This window comes from Haliotis rufescens, unplaced genomic scaffold (assembly GCF_023055435.1).
Source record: "Haliotis rufescens isolate VD_foot unplaced genomic scaffold, xgHalRufe1.0.p SCAF_3, whole genome shotgun sequence".
NCBI lineage: Eukaryota > Metazoa > Mollusca > Gastropoda > Lepetellida > Haliotidae > Haliotis > Haliotis rufescens.
Genome location: NW_025964001.1, coordinates 35,135,303 through 35,147,483, shown reverse-complemented (window position 1 = coordinate 35,147,483; position 12,181 = coordinate 35,135,303). Strand labels below are relative to the sequence as shown.

Sequence of the window (12,181 nt, the reverse complement as noted above, 5' to 3'; positions counted from 1 at the left end):
TCTGCCTGGCGATTGGCATTAATGGGCTCAAACATGGACTGGTTGGTGCGGAGTCAGTATGCTGTGTCTGAGTGTGGTATTCATGTTAAACTGTGCCATAGTACAAGCAGACACACACACGTGTATGCACGTCTTTATATAAGTACAATAATCTTGGACGCGACATTAAACCCCATTTCACCTCACCTCACCTCACATCACCACGTAATTTAGATCAAATTTACAGTAACACGATGAAGGTGGTTACAATGGGTACGAGCATGACACGTCTCTACACAAAATACACACACGGTTCTTAATCCACCTGTAACCAAGGCGAGATGTGCTAGTGTATAATTATGAAATATAAAACGTCAAAGCAAGAGAATAAATAACCAGTCTCGATTATCCGCCGAAACAGATTTCAACGCAAAATGGCGGTGAAAATCATATGAAACGATCACTGAAAATCATTGATGACACCATGTGTTCGCGAAAAGGGTAGACGCGTGTTAACTGAAGTAACTAATAAGGTGAATATATGCAGTATGTAATATTCTAGCAATATCATGGCAACATGTAGTTGTAAAGTGTCGTTCCAGCAAATCTAAATGAGCAACGGGTTACATACAGTCAGCCAAGTCATACATTGTGACCAACAAATCCCCAAGAAGGGGGGAACTAACAATACACATTTCAGAGAGCGCAGAACCTACGTAGGTAGTACAGCCTATGACTGGCGATCGCTGACTAGTAAGGGGATGGCATTTAACCCGTCAATATGTACTGCCTAGATCAGGCTTAAGTAGCAGTGACATCCCACAGGGCCAACTGCTCATCTCTATGAAGGGCACTGTATTAATGAGGCGATACGGTGTCCCAGTTGTGCAAGGCACCGCAATTCACCCCCAAAGAGTTGTGTCCCTTTGACATGCCAGAATCCTATGATCATGGGTTTGAATTTCCAGATTTGCTTGATTATGATTGTAAATTTATAAGCACCATAACCGTGGGTTTCATCAAAGCCTTAAAAAACAAAATCTGCAAACGTTCTGGCTTTTCTCCAACATGAGGCCGACACACCATGATGGAACTGAAACACAAAAGGATGTTCAACCAAAGTCAATCACTCCTGTTTGTTATAATTTCACATGGTATCATACACGGAGGTGAATAGGTCTATTAAGGACATTGAAGTAGACTCCAGATCGTCCATGCACCCCATGTTCCTGTAGACAAATATTGTACATATGGGTACTTGCAGACTGGTTGTAAAAGACTAAGTCACCATACTTATCTGACTGTATCGACACAGCATCACATGCCAAACTGTGAAGACAAACGTGCGATCCCTTGATTAATACGCTGATATTAGAAATAGGTAAGTGGGAAATTGAGAACCGATTTCTTGTCTCTTTTTAACCAAATTTCTTCATGTATTTTTTACATGAGATAATTAAAACTGGTTGTTGAATATCCTTTTAAAGATTTAAAAAAACAGAAAGATGAAATTGAAAAATTTCATGCATGGTGTTCTTGGTGAGACTTAACCTAATCATACCTTGCATGTCGGAGTGCATTGACGTCAAGATGTCAATCGCATTAAGCCACAATATATTGCATAATTATAGAACACTTGCATACCCATGCGCCTACCAACGTGTTCCTCATTAAGGTGTTAGTGCCGGCTTACCCTTTTCGCGAACACCTGGTGTCATTACTGATTTTCAGTGATCAATTCATATAATTTTCACCGCTATTTTCCGTTTACCTTCTATAGTATCAGTTTCGGTAGATATATGAGACTGATTGTTCTAGCGTTAACGTTTTGAATATGATTATGTAAATGTTTTTTTTTCGAATAGAAATACACTATTGTTATAATTCTTTACGGGATACCACTCTTGGAACCTCTTTTGTCCGTTGGTAAATACACACGAGATGAAGTGAATCTCTTTACGCCCCGCATTAGTTTCAGTCTGGAGCAGTAGTTCAGTCATATTGTGGCTTGTCTCATATGACGACCAGTGTGCCTATCAAAGTGCATTAATTTACAATACAAGTACAATGCATTACGTACATAGCTCTTTTATACAATTAAACTACAGCAGACTTAGGGTAGAACGAACCATTAGCCTCAAATACACCATGCTCATGAACGTTAATGCTTGTTACAGATGCTTGGATATTGGGAATAGGTGATCAGCCATCTTTAAGTCCGACCTAACTTATGCAAGTTGTTGAACAGGAGACAACGCTATATTTATTATCGATGAAAATGGTCGTCCAAGGATTGTCATGGTAAGTCTACAATTTATGTACTCATGTACATTTCTCTAAACGAACACTCCGTTGTGATTCTTGGTCAAAACAGGAAAGCATCTTATGATTTGCATATACGAACCCACTAAAAAGAGGATCAGATGGTCACAATGTGTGACCGCGCTTATTATGTGCCATTACACCCCGGTGTTGTCGGACGTGGCTCGTGATGTCAACCACTTGTTTGTTAAGGCCGTATTTACAGACGGTCGTGGGATAAGCCCACTGAGATACCATGACGCAGTTTAACAAGATTATCTCCTCAGACACAGTATAATGACTCCGAGCCGCCCAGTCTTTTTTAGCCCCTTTATGCCAAGCGCCAGGCGGGGTAACATCACGTATCTTTTAACGACTTTTGGTATGACGCGGCCGGGTATAAAACCCCCGATCTTCCGCTCTACGGGCAGACGCTCTACCACTATACCACGGAGGCGGACGGAACCTCGTGATAAACTTGAATGATGCTCACTTAAAACAACATTCTCCCACTCAGTAGACTGGCATATGCATCCAGCAGGTACTAACGATGCATGAGAGATGTGATTATTATCCATCTATCACGTGATACTGGGTATAAAACTCACCCTTCTTTTGATCTTCATGAATTAGATATTTAACTGACCATTACCACGAATGCCTGTTCATGTTGACCACTTGATCAATACCTGTACAGTCATATTGCCTCGTCCAGCCTTGATTGATTGTCCCAATTAGATCGGTGTCTGGTCGCCCTGCGCCGATGCGGAATCTGGGTGTTTTGAGCATAAGGTATCTACGAACCTCAGTCTGATCGTTACAGTGGCCATGTTCATGGATCTGTCTTGCTGCGTTGTCGTATGCATAATAACCATGTGGCTTTGATTGACTATTGCTACCTGAAATAAGATGCCAGGGACTTCTGCACTTATCAATTGCATAACAGCCAAATACCACCGGCATGTAGCAGACGATTACGAGGAGACGAAAAGTTGACACTGCACTCTTGCGCATGCTCCACGTGCATGGAGCAGACGACATGTGGCATCTGCCAGAAGACATCGCAGTTATGTCTTATGCGAGAGGTCAACGAGATTTCAGCGAGATCGACTACTATTTATAACGGGAAGACCGTTTGATTGTTTACATTTGTCGGAATCCTTCGCGAGCACAGAACATCTTGTTTTGGCCACTTGGATACATTGTAAAGACGTTCTAGGTAAGACTTATATTGGAACAGCCCTTCCGGGATATTTCACGGGCCATTTCAGGATTGTATATTGATAGCGATGTTTAAGGAATTCTCTCTCAGATGCACCCTGTCATCAGTTTTATTGAGTGACCCAATGCATGTTGTAGGTGAAATATTGTGCTTATTTCAAATAGGCCTAAAGCGAAAACACACGACAACGCTATACTATTGAGAACTATTGATTCGTGATTGTACATAAATATATAATCTGCGTTCGTAAATCTTTTAATATATTACATTTATGAATCATAATCCCAGAATTTAATGCACACGTTAGCAACTTACTTCATCTTTCATTTTGGGAAAATATATTATGGATCTGTTATCAATTCATCTCCGTTTATTGATTTATGTAACTATACATCAAAAACGAAAGTTCAACATGAATATTTTACTTAATCGCGCAGGATTTGTGAACTATTCTTCTTATTCATGTCATATTTCGCAAATTCCATATCCTCCTCAGCAAATTACAAATTAACACAATAATTGATTAACTGTTAACATTTTCTTGCCCGACTATTTCAGAGTATTTGCTCTTGCAGAGCTGCGGATCCTGTATATTAGCTTAGGATTACGTTACAAATTATTATAGCTCCACATATTCAAGTATATGTTTTGATTTGTGTTTGAAACGGACATGTTTAACAGACCCATACAGGGCCCCGTCACACAAAGTGATTTTAACGCTAAGATGGCCGTTACTCCCATTCTTAAACATAGAATTTCGACAATCGTAGCCCTATGACCGCTTTGTTGAACGGGCCCAGAACTTTACGATTTACGATTTTCTCTATTATCTAAAATGTAGATATAAAACAATCGTTCATCATTAAAAAAAACAATAAGCTATCAACCACCGTTGATGCCGTGCCATAAGAGACGTATGACGTCATCGGAGTTCCGGTTGTTGCGTCACGTGATAGTCTGGTACATCTAATGATGGTCAATACAATGGCCTATCTCTTACATTATCGCATGGTAAGGTCCTATTAATTATACAAGCTTCACTTTGTGTCTATAGAATCACGGATAAGCTTGGCGTCGTTGCATGCGACAGTTTGTAATGGATACCATAAGTGTATCCTAATACAATCTTATCCCTCTCGGTCTACTTAGGCAATGAGTTGGCAAATGATAACATTCGTCTTATGGTAACATTGTAAATATCGGCCATAGCGTGGAGTTGGGTTTAACGCCGCTTTTAACAGTATTCCAGTTATATCCCACGTGTCAGCTAAATGTGGGAGGAAAGCCCGAAGTGATGCAGGTCAGACGTTTAATACTTTGATGAAAGCCACGAGCATGGGCATGGTGCTAACAAACCGAGAAACACAATCGGATCCAATCAAGATTCGAACCCACGATCATTGGTTTCTGGCGCGCTAAAGGGACGCAACTCTGCATAGGACTGCAGGTAAAACCACATTATCGTGGGATCCATCTGTTTGGCACCCCAATTCCCCGAAGCACGTATTGGTAACTGTTTTACATAATCGTTCAGCTGGTTTGGTTCGAATTCCAGATCCTCCCTGATTATGACCAGGTATATCAGCGCCATACCGGTTAATGGCAAAGATTTGGCTTCTCAGGATTACACGTCGTAATGTAACTAATATGATGTCCACTCGTTACACTGATTTTCCTTGGTCGATTCTCCAAATTCGCGAAGCCTATTCTGGATAATTGTCTTGGTGTTACTGCAATAGAACTAAACGCTGTATAAATACCAATACCTATATGAACTTGTGAGGTATTGTTAGTAAAACGTTCTCATCTCTGTTTTTAAAGCACAGTATGTGATAGATGCTATCTGGAATCCTTGATATAGTATACAGTTAAAACACAACATTGCCTTGTATACGTAGATGTATTACAAGGGACAGGCATTCTGCATTACTGAATTTTGATGCTGATTTAGTTGATGCGATTTGCAGCCATCTATGTTTTGTTTGTTTGTTTGCTTGTTTGTTTGTTAGTGTTTTTGTTTGTTTGTTTGATTGATTATATATTGTTTAACGCCACACTAAGCAATATTCCAGCTGCATGACGGGGGTCTGTAAATAATCGAGTCTGGACCAGACATTCCAGTGATTGATATCACGAGCATCGATCTATACGGAATTGGTATACGATGACACGCATCAACCGAGTCACCGAGCCTGACCACCCGATCCCATTGGTCGCCTCTTCCGACAAGCATAGTCGCCCGTGCCGCCATCCATGTACAAACATGGTAGTTTATATGACAACGGAGAATGCATTAGATACACAAATGGGGCCTAAAGCATCTTTGATAACGGTAAACATGTTCGTGGCTCTTTTCTCATGGATTCATCTCTTCTAATGTCTTCCAACAACCGACATTAATTGCTGAGCAGGACTTGTGCATTCAACTGTGACGGCATTTTGTCGACGCCGTGGACATTTTAGCTTCTCCGCTCATTACGCATTTCCGGAAATGGTGCATTATGGGCGGAGAGGTCGCCGTGCCATTGTCCCACTGCAGTGTCTTTCAAACAGGGGGTAATCAATCAATCGATAAAGAGAGGTGATCGATCACCTGATGGGTCTACCCTTAAAATCCCCCAGGCACAATCCGATTGTGGCTAATGCGATCACGGATGATTATGTCATCGTCAGCGGTACATAGATGGAATTTGCGTCGATCCCCACTGACATGAACTTTGGGTTGGGATAACGCCAAGGACATTTAGTGGTCCCGCTGCCTCATTAAAGAGCTGATTGACTTAATGGTTCGACCATAAACCCCACTCAGTTGTAACGTAAGCTGTTACGTTCGTTGATGTATCAGGCCCCTCCAAAGGTGGTGATCTTCAGGGCTGTCGTCAGCAAAGCCTCTGGTTTTGTATGCTTTAACCCCACCTTCATACTGTGACGCTATCCGCCTGTACTTGATGCAGAAGGGTGATTTAAGCTTTATAATTGTGCGTATCCTTAATGGGAGAGCGGAAATCATTTAAATCTGTTTGCTGACGTTTGTTGCAAGCCGAAATCAATTCTGACATCCCAGTATACGAGTCTGTGTAAATGCTGAAGGATCTCGCGAGATATGCACGAGATCCCAGCGAAAATACAATCGATGACAACCACGTCTATCATCAAAAGTACCACCGTTGCCACAACAAACGTACAATGAGAGTTTTTCATCCATATCAACTTTTTAACTTAGAAGCCATCTGTACATGCGATCCCTATGTCCCTATGCTGACTGTACATGTGCAATGTGATCCCTCGCAGAACCATGTCCAATACCCCGACTGTACGTGTGATATGTGATCCCCCGCACAACGGTGTCCCATACGTACAAGTACATGGTTAGATGTGATCCCTCGCAGAACCGTGTCCATTTCCCCGACTGTACGTGTGATATGTGATCCCTCGCAGAACCATGTCCAATACCCCGACTGTACGTGTGATATGTGATCCCCCGCACAACGGTGTCCCATACGTACAAGTACATGGTTAGATGTGATCCCTCGCAGAACCGTGTCCAATACCCCGACTGTGCGTGTCACACGTGATCCCTCGCACAACGGTGTCCACACCCGTACATGGTTAGATGTGATCTCTCGCAGAACCATGTCCCATACACCGTCTGATCACGTGAAATGTGACGTCAAGATGCATGGGCTGTGATCAATCGAAGCATCATGTCCCATGGATACAGTTACCTGGTGAGATGTGATCCCTCGCAGCACCATATCTCACACGCCAACTGTACTTTGAGATGGGATCCGTGCAATACCACGTCATGTACGTCGACTGTATTTGGTTAGATGTGATACGTCACAGAACCATAGTTCACACGTCACCTGTATATGTGATATGTGATCCCTGCAAGAATATGCCCCACACGTCACCTGTGTATGAGAGATGTGATCCCTGCAAGAATATGTCCCACACGTCACCTGTATATGTGAGATGTGATCCCTGCAAGAATATGCCCCACACGTCACCTGTGTATGAGAGATGTGATCCCTGCAAGAATATGTCCCACACGTCACCTGTATATGTGAGATGTGATCCCTGCAAGAATATGCCCCACACGTCACCTGTATATGTGAGATGTGATCCCTGCAAGAATATGCCCCACACGTCACCTGTGTATGAGAGATGTGGTCTCTGCAAGAATATGTCTCACACGTCACCCGTATATGAGAGATGTGGTCTCTGCAAGAATATGTCCCACAGGTCGGCCGTATATGAGAGATGTGGTCCCTGCAAGAATATGTCCCACGCGTCACCTGTGTATGAGAGATGTGGTCTTTGCAAGAATATGTTCCACACGTCACCTGTGTATGAGGGATATGGTCTCTGCAAGAATATGTCCCACACGTCACCCGTATATGAGAGATGTGGTCTTTGCAAGAATATGTCCCACACGTCACCTGTGTATGAGAGATGTGGTCTCTGCAAGAATATGTCCCACACGTCACCTGTATATGAGAGATGTGATCTTTGCAAGAATATGTCCCACACGTCACCTGTGTATAAGGGATATGTTCTCTGCAAGAATATGTCCCACACGTCACCCGTATATGAGAGATGTTGTCTCTACAAGAATATGTCCCACACGTCACCTGAATATGAGAGATGTGGTCTTTGCAAGAATATGTCCCACACGTCACCTATATATGAGAGATGTGGTTTGCAAGAATATGTCCCACACGTCACCTGTATATGAGAGATGTGGTTTGCAAGAATATGTCCCACACGTCACCCGTATATGAGAGATGCGGTCTCTACAAGAATATGTCCCACACGTCTACTGTGTATGAGAGATGTGATCTCTGCAAGAATATGTCCCACACGTCTACTGTATATGAGAGATGCGGTCTCTACAAGAATATGTCCCACACGTCTACTGTGTATGAGAGATGTGATCTCTGCAAGACCATGCCAGCACGTCTACTGTGTATGAGAGATGTGATCTCTGCAAGACCATGCCAGCACGTCTACTGTGTATGAGAGATGTGGTCTCTGAAAGACCATGCCAGCACGTCAACTGTGTATGAGAGATGTGAACTCTGCAAGACCATGCCAGCACGTCTACTGTGTATGAGAGATGTGGTCTCTGCAAGACCATGCCAGCACGTCTACTGTGTATGAGAGATGTGAACTCTGCAAGACCATGCCAGCACGTCAACTGTGTATGAGAGATGTGATCTCTGCAAGACCATGCCAGCACGTCTACTGTGTATGAGAGATGTGATCTCTGCAAGACCATGCCAGCACGTCAACTGTGTATGAGAGATGTGATCTCTGCAAGACCATGCCAGCACGTCAACTGTGTATGAGAGATGTGAACTCTGCAAGACCATGCCAGCACGTCAACTGTGTATGAGAGATGTGATCTCTGCAAGACCATGCCAGCACGTCTACTGTGTATGAGAGATGTGATCTCTGCAAGACCATGCCAGCACGTCAACTGTGTATGTGAGATGTGATCTCTGCAAGACCATGCCAGCACGTCAACTGTGTATGAGAGATGTGATCTCTACAAGACCATGCCAGCACGTCAACTGTGTATGTGAGATGTGATCTCTGCAAGACCATGCCAGCACGTCAACTGTGTATGAGAGATGTGATCTCTGCAAGACCATGCCAGCACGTCAACTGTGTATGAGAGATGTGATCTCTGCAAGACCATGCCAGCACGTCTACTGTGTATGAGAGATGTGATCTCTGCAAGACCATGCCAGCACGTCAACTGTGTATGAGAGATGTGATCTCTGCAAGACCATGCCAGCACGTCACCTGTGTATGAGAGATGTGGTCTCTGCAAGACCATGCCAGCACGTCAACTGTGTATGAGAGATGTGATCTCTGCAAGACCATGCCAGCACGTCAACTGTGTATGAGAGATGTGGTCTCTGCAAGACCATGCCAGCACGTCACCTGTGTATGAGAGATGTGATCTCTGCAAGACCATGCCAGCACGTCTACTGTGTATGAGAGATGTGATCTCTACAAGACCATGCCAGCACGTCTACTGTGTATGTGAGATGTGATCTCTGCAAGACCATGCCAGCACGTCAACTGTGTATGTGAGATGTGATCTCTGCAAGACCATGCCAGCACGTCAACTGTGTATGAGAGATGTGGTCTCTGCAAGACCATGCCAGCACGTCAACTGTGTATGAGAGATGTGAACTCTGCAAGACCATGCCAGCACGTCTACTGTGTATGAGAGATGTGATCTCTGCAAGACCATGCCAGCACGTCTACTGTGTATGAGAGATGTGATCTCTACAAGACCATGCCAGCACGTCTACTGTGTATGTGAGATGTGATCTCTGCAAGACCATGCCAGCACGTCTACTGTGTATGAGAGATGTGATCTCTGCAAGACCATGCCAGCACGTCACCTGTGTATGAGAGATGTGAACTCTGCAAGACCATGCCAGCACGTCTACTGTGTATGAGAGATGTGAACTCTGCAAGACCATGCCAGCACGTCTACTGTGTATGAGAGATGTGGTCTCTGCAAGACCATGCCAGCACGTCTACTGTGTATGAGAGATGTGATCTCTGCAAGACCATGCCAGCACGTCAACTGTGTATGAGAGATGTGATCTCTGCAAGACCATGCCAGCACGTCAACTGTGTATGAGAGATGTGAACTCTGCAAGACCATGCCAGCACGTCTACTGTGTATGAGAGATGTGATCTCTGCAAGACCATGCCAGCACGTCTACTGTGTATGAGAGATGTGATCTCTGCAAGACCATGCCAGCACGTCAACTGTGTATGAGAGATGTGATCTCTGCAAGACCATGCCAGCACGTCAACTGTGTATGTGAGATGTGATCTCTGCAAGACCATGCCAGCACGTCAACTGTGTATGAGAGATGTGATCTCTGCAAGACCATGCCAGCACGTCTACTGTGTATGAGAGATGTGATCTCTGCAAGACCATGCCAGCACGTCAACTGTGTATGAGAGATGTGATCTCTGCAAGACCATGCCAGCACGTCTACTGTGTATGAGAGATGTGATCTCTGCAAGACCATGCCAGCACGTCTACTGTGTATGAGAGATGTGATCTCTGCAAGACCATGCCAGCACGTCAACTGTGTATGAGAGATGTGAACTCTGCAAGACCATGCCAGCACGTCAACTGTGTATGAGAGATGTGATCTCTGCAAGACCATGCCAGCACGTCAACTGTGTATGAGAGATGTGATCTCTGCAAGACCATGCCAGCACGTCAACTGTGTATGAGAGATGTGATCTCTGCAAGACCATGCCAGCACGTCTACTGTGTATGAGAGATGTGATCTCTGCAAGACCATGCCAGCACGTCTACTGTGTATGAGAGATGTGGTCTCTGCAAGACCATGCCAGCACGTCTACTGTGTATGAGAGATGTGATCTCTGCAAGACCATGCCAGCACGTCTACTGTGTATGAGAGATGTGATCTCTACAAGACCATGCCAGCACGTCTACTGTGTATGAGAGATGTGATCTCTGCAAGACCATGCCAGCACGTCAACTGTGTATGAGAGATGTGATCTCTGCAAGACCATGCCAGCACGTCTACTGTGTATGAGAGATGTGATCTCTGCAAGACCATGCCAGCTCGTCACCTGTGTATGAGAGATGTGATCTCTGCAAGACCATGCCAGCACGTCAACTGTGTATGAGAGATGTGATCTCTGCAAGACCATGCCAGCACGTCAACTGTGTATGAGAAATGTGATCTCTGCAAGACCATGCCAGCACGTCAACTGTGTATGTGAGATGTGATCTCTACAAGACCATGCCAGCACGTCAACTGTGTATGAGAGATGTGATCTCTACAAGACCATGCCAGCACGTCTACTGTGTATGAGAGATGTGATCTCTGCAAGACCATGCCAGCACGTCTACTGTGTATGAGAGATGTGATCTCTACAAGACCATGCCAGCACGTCTACTGTGTATGAGAGATGTGATCTCTACAAGACCATGCCAGCACGTCTACTGTGTATGAGAGATGTGATCTCTACAAGACCATGCCAGCACGTCTACTGTGTATGAGAGATGTGATCTCTACAAGACCATGCCAGCACGTCAACTGTGTATGAGAGATGTGATCTCTGCAAGACCATGCCAGCACGTCTACTGTGTATGAGAGATGTGATCTCTACAAGACCATGCCAGCACGTCTACTGTGTATGAGAGATGTGGTCTCTGCAAGACCATGCCAGCACGTCAACTGTGTATGAGAGATGTGGTCTCTACAAGACCATGCCAGCACGTCTACTGTATATGAGAGATGTGGTCTCTACAAGACCATGCCAGCACGTCTACTGTATATGAGAGATGTGATCTCTGCAAGACCATGCCAGCACGTCAACTGTGTATGAGAGATGTGGTCTCTACAAGACCATGCCAGCACGTCTACTGTATATGAGAGATGTGATCTCTGCAAGACCATGCCAGCACGTCTACTGTGTATGTGAGATGTGGTCTCTACAAGACCATGCCAGCACGTCTACTGTATATGAGAGATGTGATCTCTGCAAGACCATGCCAGCACGTCAACTGTGTATGAGAGATGTGGTCTCTACAAGACCATGCCAGCACGTCTACTGTATATGAGAGATGTGATCTCTGCAAGACCATGCCAGCACGTCTAC

The 12,181-nt window shown here is 44.5% G+C and overlaps 1 protein-coding gene across 10 annotated transcripts in view; it reads left to right on the top strand.

The window, feature by feature from the left end:
• Window positions 1–12,181, top strand: part of LOC124119458 (sodium channel protein para-like) — a 116,304-nt gene that overhangs the window by 22,670 nt on the left and 81,453 nt on the right. For 9 of the 10 annotated variants that reach the window (XM_048402891.1, XM_046482021.2, XM_046482011.2 and 6 more), the window contains exon 2: window positions 2,157–2,280. The exons of the other annotated variant lie outside the window; for it this stretch is intronic. The gene's annotated coding sequence lies outside the window, so the exon portion shown is untranslated. The remainder of the gene's footprint in view (window positions 1–2,156; window positions 2,281–12,181) is intronic. 10 annotated transcript variants of the gene reach the window in all.